At 39.8% G+C, this 16,953-nt stretch overlaps 2 protein-coding genes across 10 annotated transcripts in view; one reads left to right on the forward strand and one right to left on the reverse strand.

Moving 5' to 3' along the window:
* Positions 1-15,016, forward strand: part of POLL (DNA polymerase lambda) — a 125,842-nt gene extending 110,826 nt beyond the window's left edge. Inside the window, exon 11 of the mRNA XM_082223456.1 lies at positions 14,252-15,016. The gene's annotated coding sequence lies outside the window, so the exon portion shown is untranslated. The remainder of the gene's footprint in view (positions 1-14,251) is intronic.
* The window catches only part of BTRC (beta-transducin repeat containing E3 ubiquitin protein ligase), a 124,746-nt gene that overhangs the window by 24,896 nt on the left and 82,897 nt on the right, over positions 1-16,953 (reverse strand). The gene's annotated exons all lie outside the window — the stretch shown is intronic.

Raw genomic sequence — 16,953 nt, forward strand, 5'->3', positions numbered from 1 at the left:
GAACGAGAAAACCAATGAAACGCTGGATTAAGATTTAGATAGTTGATAAATGGTGTATTTTATAAGCCTGACCTCATTTCATTTCCCATTTCATTTGCTGCACAGCCAATCTTACAGCAGGCTGTCTTCATCCAGCATGTTTTTAAAATCATTACCTTCTGCCTTTTTACCTACTCCCTTCTCAGAAAAAAACATTGTCTTTGAATTTTGAACACAAGTGAGCCAAAGCACCAATCTGCATAAGTAGCAATGTTACAAGTCAGGATGCAAGGGTGACCTCTGAGGACCAGTCTATACCATCAAACATCCTGAGATGATAACCCCCAAATTCCCTGTTTCCATGCTGAAGTGCTCAACGAAATACTAATGTGCTGGGTATCTACAACGCTGGCAACTATTTTACATAGATTTAAAATATATATTTATAAAAATAGAGATAGCTCAAATGAAGTTATCCCAACATCTTTCATTATTGGCCATGGTGGCTGGGGATGATGGGATTTATAATTCAACAACATCTGATGGATACCACGTTGGATACCCCAGCCTTAAATTACTGGAAATCATAGGAATCCAGCATGTTTCAGACGATATATTTCCTTCCCATGTGTACAAGGTGGACTAAATATGAAGACAATTTTGTTTCATCAGAACAATCTGTGGATTTCTTGTGCATTCCAGCTGAATGCACTGATCTATTTTTAACCAAATAGAGAAAGGGAGTGTCTTTGACTGCCTTGAGGGTGGTGGTTGGAGACATTCTATATAATTTGTCAGAATATCAACTAGTTGCTATTCTTCCCTCTTTAGATGATATATCTTAACAGATGGTAGCAAATTCCTGGATTATCTAGACCCACTTTGGATTTGGATCTTGACCCAGTTTGGGAACTGAAACTGCCTTCTTCACCTGGTTTGACCACCACAGTCAGAAGACAGGGGAGTGTAACCTTTTTGATTCTCCTGGAACTCTCAGTGGCTTTCAAATACTATTTATTTAGGTAGTTACTCTGAATAGTTTTTCCTGTCCTAGCATGTCTCAGTGATCCCAGGAAGGCCAGGTGAAAGCAGTGGCACTTACTGGAAAGGTCAGCTCTTCATGTCTAGAAGAGCAGAGTCACAACTAGTGGGGCAAGCCTAGTTTGAGAGAGCACTATCAAGACGGCTATGCATGAGCACAACAGACAAGACAAAAGACCATCTGTCAGGACCCTGGACAAATCACAGTGGCAGGATGTGGCTGGAACTCACCCAATGAGTGCTGTTTGTCTCAGCAACAACCTGAGGTCTCCTGGTGGGACTGAATCTGTCTTTAACCCTGCTCTCCCTGAGGCAATTTCTTTTTCTAAAGGAACCACTGCCCAGTTCTGTGACTGCTGGCTCCTACTGGGCAGTGAGAGCTGCAATGGAGGTGTGCTCTCTGATGTCTGGAAGGTCCTGAAGCAAAGGACACCAGCTCTTTGAGTGACGTCTCCTCCCCTCAAGTTCTCATCTGAGCCAGAAGGAGAATTGTTTGAGTTTGGCTCATAGGCTGCTGGAATGGTTTTGCATTGCTGTTGAGTTGTCTGAACTGTTTTTAGGATTTATACAATGTTTAAGCACCTTACAATTTTGGTTGGTTGGGATAGGCGAGTAATTCACAAGCCACTTTTACTCATCCCTACCTCTTTTGCAATGGTGGGCTCCTTCCAGAAAGCAACACTTTCTTTCCCCCAGCATAAGCAAGTAAGCAAACAGCAGCATAGGAACACAAGCAGCTGCTTTAATACTGAGTCAGGCCATTCATGCATCTAGATCAATACTGCCTACACTGACTCCAGCAGCTGTCCAGGTTGTTTTACCACTGAGTTATGGCCCTTCTCCACAGTCCCACAGGAAACAGCAGTGCTGTTACTTCCAACATGTAGTTCCACAGAACTTGTGAATAAGCCAAAACAGTCAGTGAAAAAACATGATATGCCTTGCATGTGTAAGGATTATCACAGAGTGGCAATATTTGAGACTTGTTAACAAAATTCTTTGGAGTACAGTCGTGCCTCGCAAGACGAAATTAATTCGTTCCGCGATTTTTTTCGTCTTGCTAAGCACGGTGTCGGGAAAGTTTTGGAAAAGCTTCAAAAATCACCAGTCTTTAATAACCTCATAAAAGGCTACCACACCGCGTTCTATGAGTTGCTCCTCGAAGTCAAGTCGCAACTGTATTAACGGTGTTAAGAAAAAGGAAACAAACTTGCAAGACGTTTCCATCTTGCGAAGCAAGCCCATAGGGAAAATCATCTTGCGAAGCAGCTCAAAAAACCCTTTCATCTAGCGAGTGTTTTGTCTTGCGAGGCAGTCGTCTTGAGAGGTACCACTGTATATATTTCCTTCACCCACAGACCCCCCATTTTCTGTCCCAGGGCTTCTCTTGCTCCTCCTTCCTCACTCCAATGTGCAGTTTCCTTCTATGACTTCAAATCAAACTCACCAATTGAATTGTAGCATACTCTGCTGCACAGTACTGAGAATGAGGTGATGGAAGGAAATAATAATTATATGGGAGGGAATGTATGTGTGAGTATGCATGCCGGAGGGTGGCAGTCTGGAACTGAACATATCCCATTTGGTTCCAGGCTGTTCAGCTTGTGGCTTTGGGCAAGTCATTTCAACCCTCTCTGACTTAGTTTATGGAAGGTGCTATGTAATTTCTAGGCAGTATAACCCTTTATGACTACAAAAAAACATCCCTACTCCTATACATATAAACTTCATTGCATGTCCTTTAATCTCCACAAAGCTGTAAAAGCACAGCTCCCCTCCCCCCCGTTCTAAAGCATTCAATTAAAATATTTTGAAGCATCTGTCGAAGTCTAGTAAAACAACAAAAACCTAGAATCAAGTAGTGATTTCTTAGAAACCCACTGATGACTAGCAATCTCAAAATCCTAACAAAACTATTCCGTATTCCACTAGGAGAAAATAACTCCTGCAATATTGGGTATACTGAACACCTGCATCCTCACTAAAGAAAGAAGAGGGAAGCTTGATTGTCAGGTCCAAACTATATGTGATACTGGCAAATTCATGATTGTAAAAGCAGGTCTGCCCATTCACATGGAAAATGAGATGATGTTCCTGTTTAGGGAAATTTTTAATGTTTGATGTTTTATCGTGTTTTTAATATTCTGTTGGGAGCCACCCAGAGTGACTTGGGTGGGGTATAAATAAATAAATAAATCATCATCATCTAGCTGTTTGAAAGAGCAGAGGTAGGAATGCTGGCCCCTTCCCCACCTGTGTTTCATTCCACACATTTTCCAAAGCTGTGACAACTAGTGATGGGTGTAAAGAATACACAGTTGCTCCAAGTTATGCTTGAGGGGGAGGAGTCCCTATGTCCTTACCAATGGATGTCAGATGACAGCCATGGAGGTTTTACTACCCTCTGCCTCCTGCTAGTGGCTGGCCCTGCCATTCTCTCACATGGCCTGTCCCAGGATGCAAACACGGCTACTAGAAAACGTATGGAAAGAAGAACTGCAGAAGGAAGAGAAGGGGGGATGGGAAGGGGGCTTTGGGACATTCTGTCTGTGTAATCCATATGGAATTTCCTTCACTTTTCAATAGACACATCTCCAGAACCTCAAAAAAATTGGTTTCTCTAACCTAGCCTAAGTGATTACCTCTTTCCGCTTCAATTTCTGATGTGAGAAAAACTACTAGGACTATGAGCAGCATCTTGCCATGGTCATATATTCTTCTTAGAATTTAACTCAACAAAATGCAGCTTTGCTTTATTTGAGTGTCTCAGTGGTGTCTTCTGGAGATCAATTGAACAGTCCTGAACACAAGGGCATTCTATTGATCTCAACGAGGGCACACAATGTTTCTGCTGAGCTGTCTATTACAAGATCCTTTAGGTAAAACAGTTAATGTGGTGATCGTACAGTAGGTACAATGAAGCAAAGGCTAAGATAAAAAAGGATAAACCCAATATGCCAAAACTTTTGAGGAAGGAATATGTTCTAATGTCCTGTTGTATCACCAAACTAAAACGGACTTGCCTATTGGTAAAAATCACAATGATTTTCTGTCCCAGTATCATAAGCGTTAAAGATGCAATCCTTGGTCAAGGTCCAGAGAAGGGTGTGGTGTGTTTCTCCCACTCTGATGCAATGGTTCTTTCCTCATAAAAGCTGTGACCCATATTAAAAGCTGCTTTTTGAACTCAGGAAACCTTCAAACACCATTTGCAATGCAGCCTGGGTAGTGAAAAATATGAATTGAAACTTCGTTGGATGTGCAGAAGCATTTCCACAAGCAAAACAGGTTTACCCAATTGTTGCCAACAGCTGTAAAAAGGTAAAGGTAAAGGACCCTTGACAGTTAAGTTCAGTTGCAGATGACTCTGGGGTTGTGGTGCTCATCTCGCTTTACAGGCCAAGTGCATGCGCTGTACATAGCGGTGGGAACCCTCCGTCACCGCTACAGCCGCATGTAGAGGATCCTCCCTTCATGGCTGTAGCGGCAACAGAGGGATCCCGGCACCGTCCATATGGTGCTGGAGCACTGCTGGTGGCAAATTGCTATGTACAGTGCATGTAGCAATGTCGCACATGCGCCCTAAGTAGCGATGCCCCGGGTGTCATGATGCCTTTGTTCACCCCGACTACATCCACACCATAAATAATAATAACAACAAACCCACACCATCCTCACTGGGCAAGCACAAAATTAATATGAAGAAACTGTGGTCAGTCAACTTGGTGCCCTCTAGATGTTGTTGGCGTACAACTCCCATCAGTCCCAGCCAGCATGGCTAATAGTCAGGGATGACCACTATAGCAACAAGGGAAGCAAGGCACACTGGGTCATGAACTCTTGAACTCTAACCCCAGAGTAAATAGTACCATCTATAAGAATCCAACCTGTGATACAACATGATAGGGCAAGGGAAAGAGAGAGAAAGCTTTTTCACAGCAAGGAAATTCTGTCTAACCACTATTCTGTTGGAGCTTTCAAGTGGGCACAGATATTGAAATATTAACAAATTTCAAAGAAGCTTGCTAGGGCTCTATGCAGTATAAAAAGGTTGTTAAGCACAAGGACATGTATACATTTGCCAACAGCTTAGAGCTTCGGAGCCTGGGAAATAACCTGTTCCTATATTGCACAATTGTCTATAGGTTTCCCCTGAGAGGTTTTTTTTGTACTGGAGAATGATTTACTTCTGGCCACCGGGGGAGGCTATGGAGAAGGAACTTTTTTATATGTACTTCTTTATATGTAGTCCATTTAACTAGTCACATCTGAGTACACTGAGGGACTCTAGTCTACACTTCCCTTGTATTTGGTCCGTCTCACGGAGCACTATGATTTGGTAAGATTCAGTTGCTGACATTGTTGACTAGCATAGCTTATAGTGCAGACGAAGAACACCTTTTCTAGGTCTCGCTCAGCAAGGCAACCAAATAGTAACATGTATTAGTGTGTGTCCTAAAAACAAACGTGCATCACACAGTTCAGCTTTGCATGCCTGGGAGAGTACGGATTTGCTACAGAATATATGATGCTGCCTTATAGCATGTTGAACCATATGTCCAAGTAGTCCAGTACTCTCTACTCTGACTGGCAATGGATCTCCCATGTCTCAGATGGAGGTCTTTCCCATCATCTTTTCCCTGATCCTTCCAAATGGAGATGCCAAGAATTGAGCTTAGGACCTGCCATATGCACAGCATATGCTGTAGCACTGAACAATGGCCCCTTCACCCACCTTCCCATTCCATACTATTTGCTTGCACTCATCTTTTGCCTTCCGTTTTCCACCTTGCTCTGTAAGCCATAGCATTCAACTAGGCAAGGTCAAGCTTGTTTGCATGGATGCAGTTGACTTTTGCTGCCAGCACATACGGAAGATCAGCAGAAGGCCTGGGACTCAGGTGTTGTAAGGCTCTTACACAATGTCAGGGCAGGACGGCGATCTATGCAAATGCTAAGTGTTATTGCCATCATCACCACCACAGGGAAGCCGACTGCAGCACCCAGTGCTAGCTTTGAGACCCAATTAAGATTTGGCAGTATTCGTCCCTCAATGTCAGTATCAGGGTCGAATAGATTCATCCAGCCCTCCCCTGCACTCCTCATCTATAGCTGCCTCTGTTCTTTGCTGGTAAACATGCTGATCTTTACAGAGCCACCTTAACAGAATTTTTGGTTGGGCCCAAGTGAAGAGAATTGGGGAGGGGAGGGGGAGAGGACATAATGTTTAATTATAAGAAATGATTGAAATAGGCACAGACATACCCCGGGTGCCTCTGCACTGCAGCAAGCTCTAAACTTGTTATCGTTAATGGCTTAAATTTCACTGTGCTAATCATTTCAGGACACAAGCCTTTCTTGATAATCTAATGAATTATTCCAACATCCTTCAGCAAAAAAAAATCCTCCATGACAGCACTAATTACAAGACGTTTTCCCAGTGCTTATGTAAAATATGACAGAGCAGCAGCTTAGGGAATTGCAAAAAAACTGCTTCTAATTTCCACTGAGAAACTGACAAACACCTCTCTTGCATCTCTCCCAGCTCTCAAGTAAGATTTAACTTTCTCATTTAGTTAATTACCGAGTGAGGATCATCATTTTCCCGGATCGGAGCGGCACAGAGCCTTTATCGTGTTAACTTGTGAACTTGATCGATGGCTGCTGCTAAAACTTAATAACTTCACCCCCTGGCAAATTGTAAGATAAATATAATAGGAGAAACTCTGACAGTAAAAACCTGCCAGAAATGAGAGCTGTGTTTATGTTTCTTTGCAGGCAGGAAAAAGAAATACCCACACCAACAAAACAGAAACAAAACAAAAAAACGCAACCAACAGCTTATTATTTGGTGTGTGTTACTTAAATTTAAAAGACTCGAGGCAGTTAACTTCCTGCGTAGCGTTCTAACTTTGCTGTGAAGTTAAAAGCATTGGGGACATTACCTGAGCAAAGGCAGAAGGAGGAGAACAGGCAAGGGCAGAGAGACTTGGGGGTTGGGGAAGAAAGGCAATACGGTACTGAAATGCAGTCAGACCTAAACACTGCTTTGTGGTTTGGCAACCAAAGTATCAACTGCACTGAGTAGGTTAGCTGGCATACAAACAAAGGGGGCTGATCATCCTAGAGGGGGCATTTGAACACTGCAGCAAGGGAACAGGAGGCAGTGGCACAACCGTAGCAACAGGTTTCAGTTCAGGGAAGTCATGGTAACTGAAAATACCAGAGTCCAGGGCCTTTCCTGTGTATTCACAGTAAGATCAGTACTGAATGGCAGCAGACTGGATGGTTCATGCTATTTGGGACAGCAGTGGTGGAGAGAATCAGGCATCCCTCCCACTGCAAGACTTTGGAACCCAACTGAAATGGTTGCAGGGAGTGCGACATTAGATAATCTAGCAATGAAACGACTGGAAAGAGCAACAGGATACAATGTGACTGACTACAACGAGGAAAATCTGGTTTACAATGTTTCACCAGTTATGATTATTCCGAACTAGAACAAATTGGTATCAAGAATCTTGGTTGGACTATTGCAATGCACGCTACATGGAGCTACCCTTGAAGATGGCTCCAGAAACCGCAGGTAGTGCAAGATACTGCTGTCCGGCTATTATGTGGGGCAGTGAGAAGGGAAAGAGCAAATTCACCAAGTGCAATCCAATGTGTTGCTGATGATGTACCAAGTTCTAGATGACTTGGGACCTAGTACTGAAAGGAATGCCTTCCTCAACACCTGCCAGCCTGTAAAGAACAGGAGAGAGTCCCAGCTTGTGTTGCTGTCTATGGGCATGGCCCATAGGGGAATGACATGGAGCAGGGCCTTCCTGTCTATGGCTCCCCAATCTGTGAAGCTCCGAAATGAAATCTGATTGACTTTGTTAATTAAAAACATATTTCTTTAGCAAGGCCTTTGGAACATAACTGAATTGGAAACTAAAAGGGAAAGCTTTATTGCACACTGGTTAATGTTTTAATTATCAATACAGAGTTGGTTATTATAATAATTGTTCTACTATGTTTCTTATCTTGTTGTTGTTGTTAGCCGCCCTGGAATCCTGCAGGAAGAAGGGTGATATATAATAATAATAATAATAATAATAATAATAATAATAATAATAATAAAAACTGCTAATGGAAAGAAGGCTGCAACAGAGGCTCATAGATGGGAAGAACTCCAGAATGGTATGGAGGGCAGCACTATATCTCTCCAGGAATGGACGGCAGACATTCACTTTTTAGGGGTAAAGAAAAAATATTCATAAAGAATCACCATTGCAGTAGTAGCTAAACCTGGCGTTCCTAATTTCTGCAGCAGGAAACCAGGTTTTGTCCCTTCTTCTTTGTGTCCTATATTGCAGTATGTTTATTTTATCTGATACAATTCAATAAAGGGGGGCACACTACTGAAAATTGTGCCAGTCCGTATCAGCATACTTACTACACTACGTAACCTGCATTATTTTCATCTGCAGAATGGATCTGCAGAGTAGAACACATTTAAATTATGTCTCCAGATTTCAATTCATACATTTACTCAACAAGGGACACATACAAAATGGTTACTACAACAAATAAGAACATATTTGTTTACAACTAAGTAGAAGCTTTATATTAATTACACTGCTGAACTTTGCAATGATCCGGTTTGGACTATGAAATTGGCACTCCCAAAGCAAGTAGCATTCCCAACAGGGCCATGGCCTCCTCCCCCAGTTTTTGAAGACTTGAATTGTAATCAGAGTCAGAAAAGGCCGACTTCTCCCTCTTCCCATTACTTCGTGGCAGCAGAGTGGGGTGCAGATTTGGTGTGGATCTGAAATTAACCAAGCTATTTCCCTTAAAATACACATTTTAAAAACTCAGTTTGGAAAACTAAGTTCTAAGGCTATCATGAGATGGCAAGTCAGCTCATCAGTGCTTTAAAGCACACCCAGGACCATAATCCAAAGTCTTTGGTCATGCAGTCTATATGCTTTCTGCACTACAGAATTTACACTGACTTAAAGGGACAGATGTAAAATTCAGGATTGATTTCTGTTTGGTTCTCTCTACATTGATAAGGACACTAAGCAAGATCACTTACTTGAAGACTATGTTTCCAGAACTTTCACTTAGCCTGGCTGTTTCTGGACACACTAGCATTTCTCCATCACAGTGATAGTAAAGTGTTTGAGCTGCTTGGTTGATGGGAGTCAAAATATTCATTATTTGAACAATACTAAAATAGCATATGGTCTTTACAATGCTTTATTTTGGAACTATATTATTCTTTTAAACAGAGAAAAGAAGCTTTACTTTAATGGACACAATCCCACCAAAATTAAACACCACTGGTTTCAATAGGAGGGAAAAGAATGTGCTTAAAATATTTCTCTTGAAAACAACATGATTTATCTTTGTTGGATCTTTCCCAATGACTAAGCCATGAATTCAGTTTTAAGAGATTATATAACGGCATACTTTAAGGAGCATTTAAAATATTAACACTCTCTTTCTCTCTCAACTTTCCCCTGTCCTGTCATTGTGAGCTGTTTCTTACTGTATGAGATGGTGCATAGGATCCTAGAAACCAGATTTTCAGAACAAGGGAGAGAGATGAGAGACATGTTCGGAACCAATTTTTTATATGTCATACAAACTCCCCCTCCCCTGGCCTCTGTCTCGTTACAACAAGTGTATCCCAATATAATGTTTTGGGATAGGCCTCAATAGCATCTTGCTTGCTTGCTTACAAACTTTTTCCAGGAAGTATAACACATTCTAAGCGACTGAGTGTTTTTGTTACCCTACTCTTTTATCTGTTAAACTTCAAGGTTGTTGTTAATAGTGATTTTCTTTAAATGTAATTTTGAAGAAGGTACAGATTCTTCTGTTATATCCAATAGGACTGAAAATTTAACTTCTGGCTTGCGGAGTATTGCTGGGACTGAGTCTGAGCGCCACTAGCACTCTGCTCTGGGCAAACTACTGACTGAACAATATCAGCTCCCTAAAGATGGCACTCCCATACTTTAAAATGTTTAGGCCAAAAAAAGGACTCACATTTCTTGAGTTTATTGAATGAATTTGTCTTGCTAACATGTCAGCTGGCAGACTCAAAGTGAGAGAGCTAGTTTTTCAAACCACTCAGTCCATTTACTTTTATTTCAGAAACTCAGTTTGCAAGCTACCATTTTCAGTCTACCTCCCTCTACCAGCCCAGCTTGTGCAAATTCATTCCAGGAGGTTAATTGATGAAGGACTTGCTCAACCAGTGCTGAATCACCCTTTCCACATTGTGAGCTCACTGAAACATCTAAATATCCAGTGCAACTTAGAAGTAAATCACCTGGTAGTGTCAAAACAACCACTGTGAAAAGATGCTAAAGATCTCATTGCTATTTTATTTCAAAAAGTAAATACAAAAAGTTGCACTGAAGTTAATCTCACTCTCCCTACCGAAAGACTTATTTATTACATGCCCACATGTGGTTTCTAATTATGCAGCAAGAAGTTTGACAAAAGATGCATCTCAACAAAAGGCTTGTGGAATTATGCTGAAATGAGCAACCACTCTGGTAAACTATAGGGACAGCATGGGTATAACGAGCTAGACCTCTGGCAGGTTTTAGCCTTCATTCAAAAAAGTAAGTTTCTAGTCCTCAACCTATTTTTGGAGGGGGCAGCATCCTTTGTATTATGCCCACCACTACTTCAACCTCTTTGTCAACAATTTCAGCTTTTGCAAAACTCCAATACATTGCCAGGAGATTATTTCTCAAAATAAACTCACTTTACATATATGTAATTTTTGTGTGATGGCAAACTTTGAATCTTACTCCAGTAGAAAGTAAGTGACTACAATGAGTTCAGCACACAAGATAAGGAAAAGATGAGCACCTTGGTTCAGCACCATTTATTCTCCAATACCTTAAATCTGTAGATAGGAATATGTGAAATCAGAACATCTGCTTCCATTATGTAGGTAAAGAAAGCTAAGAGTTAAATAGTGCATTTTAAGTTTATTTGCCCTGTTTCTTCTAAACCTTTACAACAACATAATCAAAGATCTATCTGGAAATACAGGAGGATAAGAAACACTTATTTTTTTTATGAAATCAGTCATAATTCCTGCAGTTTTAGCAAACACCTATGAGGTATTTAAAATGTTTCTGGAGCCACATGTACTTAATCACTGGCTTAAGAGGAACAGGTGACTTTTGAGTCACCACATTTAGGGACTAGTTTTTGTTGCAGCCTGCAGTGGGCTACATGTAGTCCAAGAATCCCAGAGAATTTCTCCAGTGACTAAGGAAAATGCATTCCTGAAAGCAAAAGAGTCGTGCCTCTCCCACACTGCTAAACAGTAAACAGCAACAGGGAGAGGAGATGAAAAACTATTCTTTTAAGAGGTACTACTTTATGCTTCAGACAGACTAATAAAGTTTAATTGTCTGGAATCTGGTGACTCTTACTGTATAACTTCCCTCTGATATAGGTCTTCCATTTGGATTTTAAATGCTGGTGAAATCACCGAAATAAAATTTCCGTGAGGTTGGGAAAGAAAAAGAGAGAGGTTTTCCCAACTTTTAAACTTCAAGTTTATCTACAGAGGTTGATCTAAAATTGGTTCCGCTTCTGGTGATAAAAGAGAACCATGAGGTCATGGCATGAGAAGCCTAGGTAGTTTAAATGACGAGATTAAAATCTGGAAACTAGGATGCTTTAAAAACAGATAATGCTTTTAGTGAAAGGCTTTTTGAACACACTCAGGTGACCTGCCTGAAATGAGGCAACAAAGAACTGAACACTTGACTCAGAGGTGTAAGGCCCTATATGCTTCCAGTTTACAAAGTTGGTTCACATGGTCAAATTACCTCTATGCAATCCTGCCTCCAGATTCCCTGCCCCCATGGACACCATCTCTTCCTCTCTCAGGACAATTCCTATTACTGTAGAAGCAGAACCTCGCTTCTGCAAAGTAGCAGCCATAGGACATCCTCCATGGGGATGCATCACAGGCGGGTCATTGAGGAGAAGGGCAGGGAGACAAAACTGATGATGTCAGTCAGCCTTCAGATTTTGCACCTTTCTCAGCAGTGAAGGACATATCCCCTTTTAATCTACAACAAACCAGAAGAGCCTCCTAGTACAAATATGTTACCAGTCCAAAAGATGGTAACAAAAACATTTGAGTCTGAAGCAACTTTTACATGTGCATAAGTCACCAGATACAAAAGATGCTAAAATTAAAACACCAGTTATAACAATTATGCATGCTAAGTTTGTTGTCCATTCTCGATCAAGGACATCTTGACAATGTTTTGCAAGGACACAACCAGCTAGCTGGTTACCCACTAGATCATCTAGCCTTCTGAAAAATATATCAAAACCATTACTTTGATACATCATAATTTCCCTCCTTGATCAAACTACTCTCTAATCATCATTTCTAGCTTTACTCTGTCAGTTATAAAGGCAGAAAACAGAAGTTTTGTGCATTTGATTAACTTCCAAACGGTTCAGCCTTTTCGAAGTTAAAGAGCAGTTACAATTTTAATGTGAACTGAAATTAAATGTTAAAAAGGAAGTTCATTGATTAAAATTTTAATACCCACAAAATTGTTATTCTAGAAAAGTTTTAGTGTTCCCTCTACCAATTTCTCTAACAGAGAACTATATATACAAAAAAAATTACAATTTACAGCTGCTCGTGAAATGTTACACTTCTATTTTTATCTTTAATTTGCTTTTATTTTATTTTTTGTTGCCACATGAAGAGGCCATTTCCACTAGTTCCGTTGAAGTTCAGGTAAGTAAATGCAGGGTACTGCTGGTGGTGATATAACAAAAGCCAGAAGCCTAATGATTAAATCTTGTTGCCTTGTCGTTCCAAAGATAGGGTACTTCAGAAAGGCCAGGCTTGGAAAAGCATCAATGCCACACAAAAGGCAACTAAAACAGGCTATTGATAGTTCAGAATAAAGAGAGTTATCTGAGGATTTCCAAGATAGTATTGCAAAAGAGCTATTGCTATGCAAATTCATAGGGGAAAAGGTAAAAAAATAATAGGTGATATCAAAAAGTTATTCAAGCTTTTGAACAACAGAAACTCTATGCCTCAGAGTATTATTAATAAAATTATTATAATTGTAATTATAATATAATTTGTCTCTCTAGCCTGAGACAAAGCAAACAAATACTTCCATTATACCTTCAGTACAGTTAAATAGGCAGTTGTCTACCTAAAGTATCTACATGTATAAAAGTTCAAAAATAACCTGTCTAGAAATGTGTGTGTGTAAATATGTTTAGAAATAATTGTCAAGAATTAGTTATTTGGCAATGAAGATTTCTGTATATTTGAATGCTTGCACATTTTTTAAATCAACAAAAGCCGGTATCCTAAAAAGATATATCAAACAATGTTAGCATTCTCTTTCTAACATTCCCAAACAATGGGGCCTTTTAAATGTTTGTGATATTTTTTTTTGCAAAGCCTTTCTTCAACTGTTACTCTTCCTGCCCCAACTCCTTACTGTTATTACATACGTACAGCTTTCCTCACCATCTTGATATGTGACCATTCTCTTCTTTCCCTATCATTGCTTTCTCCACATTTCCCTCATGTGTAATCCTTGACTGTAAAATCATCAGAGCAGGGACCTCTCCAGTGCTTTATCTCTGTAGAGTGTTATGTTCACTGATGGCACCGTATAATAAAGTATTTTCCCACTCCTTAGTCAAGTTGAAGCGCGGGCATTTGTCATGTACAGAACCAATACTAATAGCTCCAAGCTCCTTAACTCAAAATGGCAACCTGTATGAGGTTATACTGGAACGCATTATTTAAACTAAGCCAGCCAATCTTCTAGACTGTTGAGCAACTAAGACCTGAACTCTAAAAGCAAATGGCATACCGTGTGTTTTTCATTGCTGAAGTTCCATGATTCTTCCTGATAGACACACTACATTCTGACAGCTGCCTTAAAATCAATACCAATATGAAACCAGCTAACAAATTCCTGGAGTTCAGAGAAGTGCCCTAGAGAGGCAGCACTTTAGTAAAGTTACCTTACTTATCACAGCAAGTTCGATATTTAACCACCAGGGGATTTCCAAACTTTGCTGAGTTTTTGAAGTTAATGATTAATATTTCTGCCATCTGGAGACAGAGAGAAAGCGATAAGTACAATAGGTTGTGTTAGGATAACCACAATTACATTTTTCTTTTTTCCACCCCTCTCAGGACTTGCTAGGAAGGAAGACAAGTGACTGAAAACAGCAGCTGAAACCAAGCCTTCCAGGAAACATTGTGCTGGGTGGAGACAATGAAAACTTTCTTCCACAGCTCTTGGTACTAAACTAAAAGCAACATCCTGTCCCTTCAGATGATTCCACACCATCTTGCCCTGCAGATCTCACCCTCTATTAGTTTGCTTTAAAGGAGAGTTTTAGTGGCAAGTACATGGAATGTGAAGATGAAATTGCAGGCCTCTGTACACATCTGTCCATAGAGCAGGTAGATGAAGCCAATGCAGAAGCCAATAGAAGCCACTATGCTCTTGCCACCCACCCAGCTTGTTTCAATCCCTCGTTGTAGAAATCATTCTTTGCATGAACAAAATGCATACATGGAGGCTGGTGTACCCAACTGTGTGTTTTGTTTTGGTTTTGTAAAAGAACCAAAAAAAGGGATATTTTTTAATATACTCGCCATGGATGTTTGGAATTTACTGCCAGCAACCAACCAACTGGTTCTGCATTTCCAAGAAATCAATCTCTGAGTGTGGCAGTGCCTACACTTTAGAACAATTCCCTGTCTGTTGACATCAGGCAGACACCTTCATTGTACTATTCTTGATGCCTGCTAAAAACATGTTTGTTTAGGTGAGCCCACTCAGATATGTAGAACGTTGATATGCATAATGTTTTAATCTGTTCTTAGTTCATTGCTGATTTATTTTTTTTAAAAAGAGTTGTTTAAGTGTTTACTGATTATTTTGCTCTCTGCAAACTGCTTTGAGGCTTTTCGCAATCAAGCGGTGTATAAATTTCATGAAATAAAATAATAAATACAAAAACATACATTTTTTAAATGGAAAGGTCAAGACAAATTAACCGAAGATTTTTTACAGCCCATTCTTCTTCCAACCACAGGTTACCTGACCCCTTGCCAAGGGTATCCAAAAACTTTCATTGTAGGAGCCCTAAGGGTTCAACAGGAATTGGGAGTACCATTATTAGTATACTTTGATGGTATACCGAGCTGGATGGGCTAACAGATTGACCTCTTTCCCTTCTCCCATTTAGAAACATCTATAGTTTCTTGTATTAGAGGAGGGTACGAAGCACAACTCATTTCTTTTAAACATATATGGTCCTTTTTACCGTACGGTTTTCTACAAATGTTCCTTGTGAACCAGTCCCTACACTCTGCCTGAGATACAAGACAATTTAGAAAACCAGATCACAGGCTAGGATGCATTAACTTACTGTGAGGTTTAATTGCATTTTTTTCTGAACACAGCATTCAGATGCATCCCAAGTAATCAATATTGAAGAATATAAATCATGACTTCAAATGGAAGTGACAGTCTTAAATTAACAGCACAGAGAAACATTCTGGTTCAGTTCTTTGATTTACTCAGTTTTGTAAAACCCAAAGCTTCAAAAAGAACTCACACTGGCATTAATTAAACAACATTTTTATTACCTACTATCAAAGCATTACAAGGAGGGTTTACTAGTCAGCTCTGCTAAGGAATTACAAGCTTCACTCAATTAACAGTCTAACTTTTTTGTGGTGTCACTGCTAATTGAGATATTTTTCATTTTTATATCTTCTAAATTAATGTTGTACAGGAGAGCTCAGTCCAAGCACACAGGCAATCAGAGGAATCAACAGGAATCCTGAGGTCAGGAGAATTAACAGTGAAATATTTTAGTCATTAACTAAGTTTCAAAGATGCTGGCAATGACAAAGGGGGCTTTATTTTACCCTGTGATGGGAAGATCCTAGGTCAACAAGAAGTAACTATACACAAGAATATTTAAATTTCCAAATGCAAATCTATTCTCATAGAATTAGCCGAGACACTGGACTGCCATTTCCAGAAATAATGAAGGCAGACATGAGAGTCTACGTAGCCTTGGGTATACAGGAAAATATTTGAGTAAGTGGAGACAAGAGTAATTGACGACAACACCCTAGCTGTTCTTTCATTAAAGTTAGGCTGTATGGTACTATATGAAATTGATAAAACAATGAGAAGTTATATAGCAATGAATTATTTCAGTTTTATTGGCAACTAAAGGAGTTACACAATTTTTCACTGGAAGTAGTCACCATGCTGACTGGGGGCTACAGGTTTCTCACCCCAGGTATAAATGCTCACACAGATCATGTTATTTATTTTGAAAGTTTCAAAATATTTATATTAATATTTACCTTTCAAACTTCCTATATCTTGATATAATAGGATGTGTTCCATTGTATGATAGTCTTATTAATATTTGTAATATCGTTTAGAGTTTGCATGGCACATGCAATGTTCACAGTCATAAAATAAATGGTGCAATAGTACAATGTTACTTTATCTAATCAGAAAATGTTTTGAAACTATCTGCAACTTGCAGTTTTAAGATTTCACAGCAATACTGTACTCAAGTTGAGTAAGTGAAGTCAAGAACAAAGGAGTCAAGCTCACAGTTTTTTGAAGGGAAAGTGTCTTAGATGGAGGCTTCTCTAGGTACAAATTGCAGATTCTTGCATTTTAGGCAAACCAGTAAGACATTGTTCGCACAATTAGCAATTGTGAACGTGTCTTTTTTTAAAAAAATAGTTGGTGGATCTGGAAAGGGTTCCTTGTAGGGATGTGTAGTTTAATAATCTACCATCTTCTGTAGTCCCTATATATATTGTTTCCCCTCCATTTTATTCACAGCAAT

This window comes from Podarcis vaucheri (genome assembly GCF_965113315.1).
Source record: "Podarcis vaucheri genome assembly, chromosome: 5".
Taxonomy (NCBI): Eukaryota; Metazoa; Chordata; class Lepidosauria; order Squamata; family Lacertidae; genus Podarcis; species Podarcis vaucheri.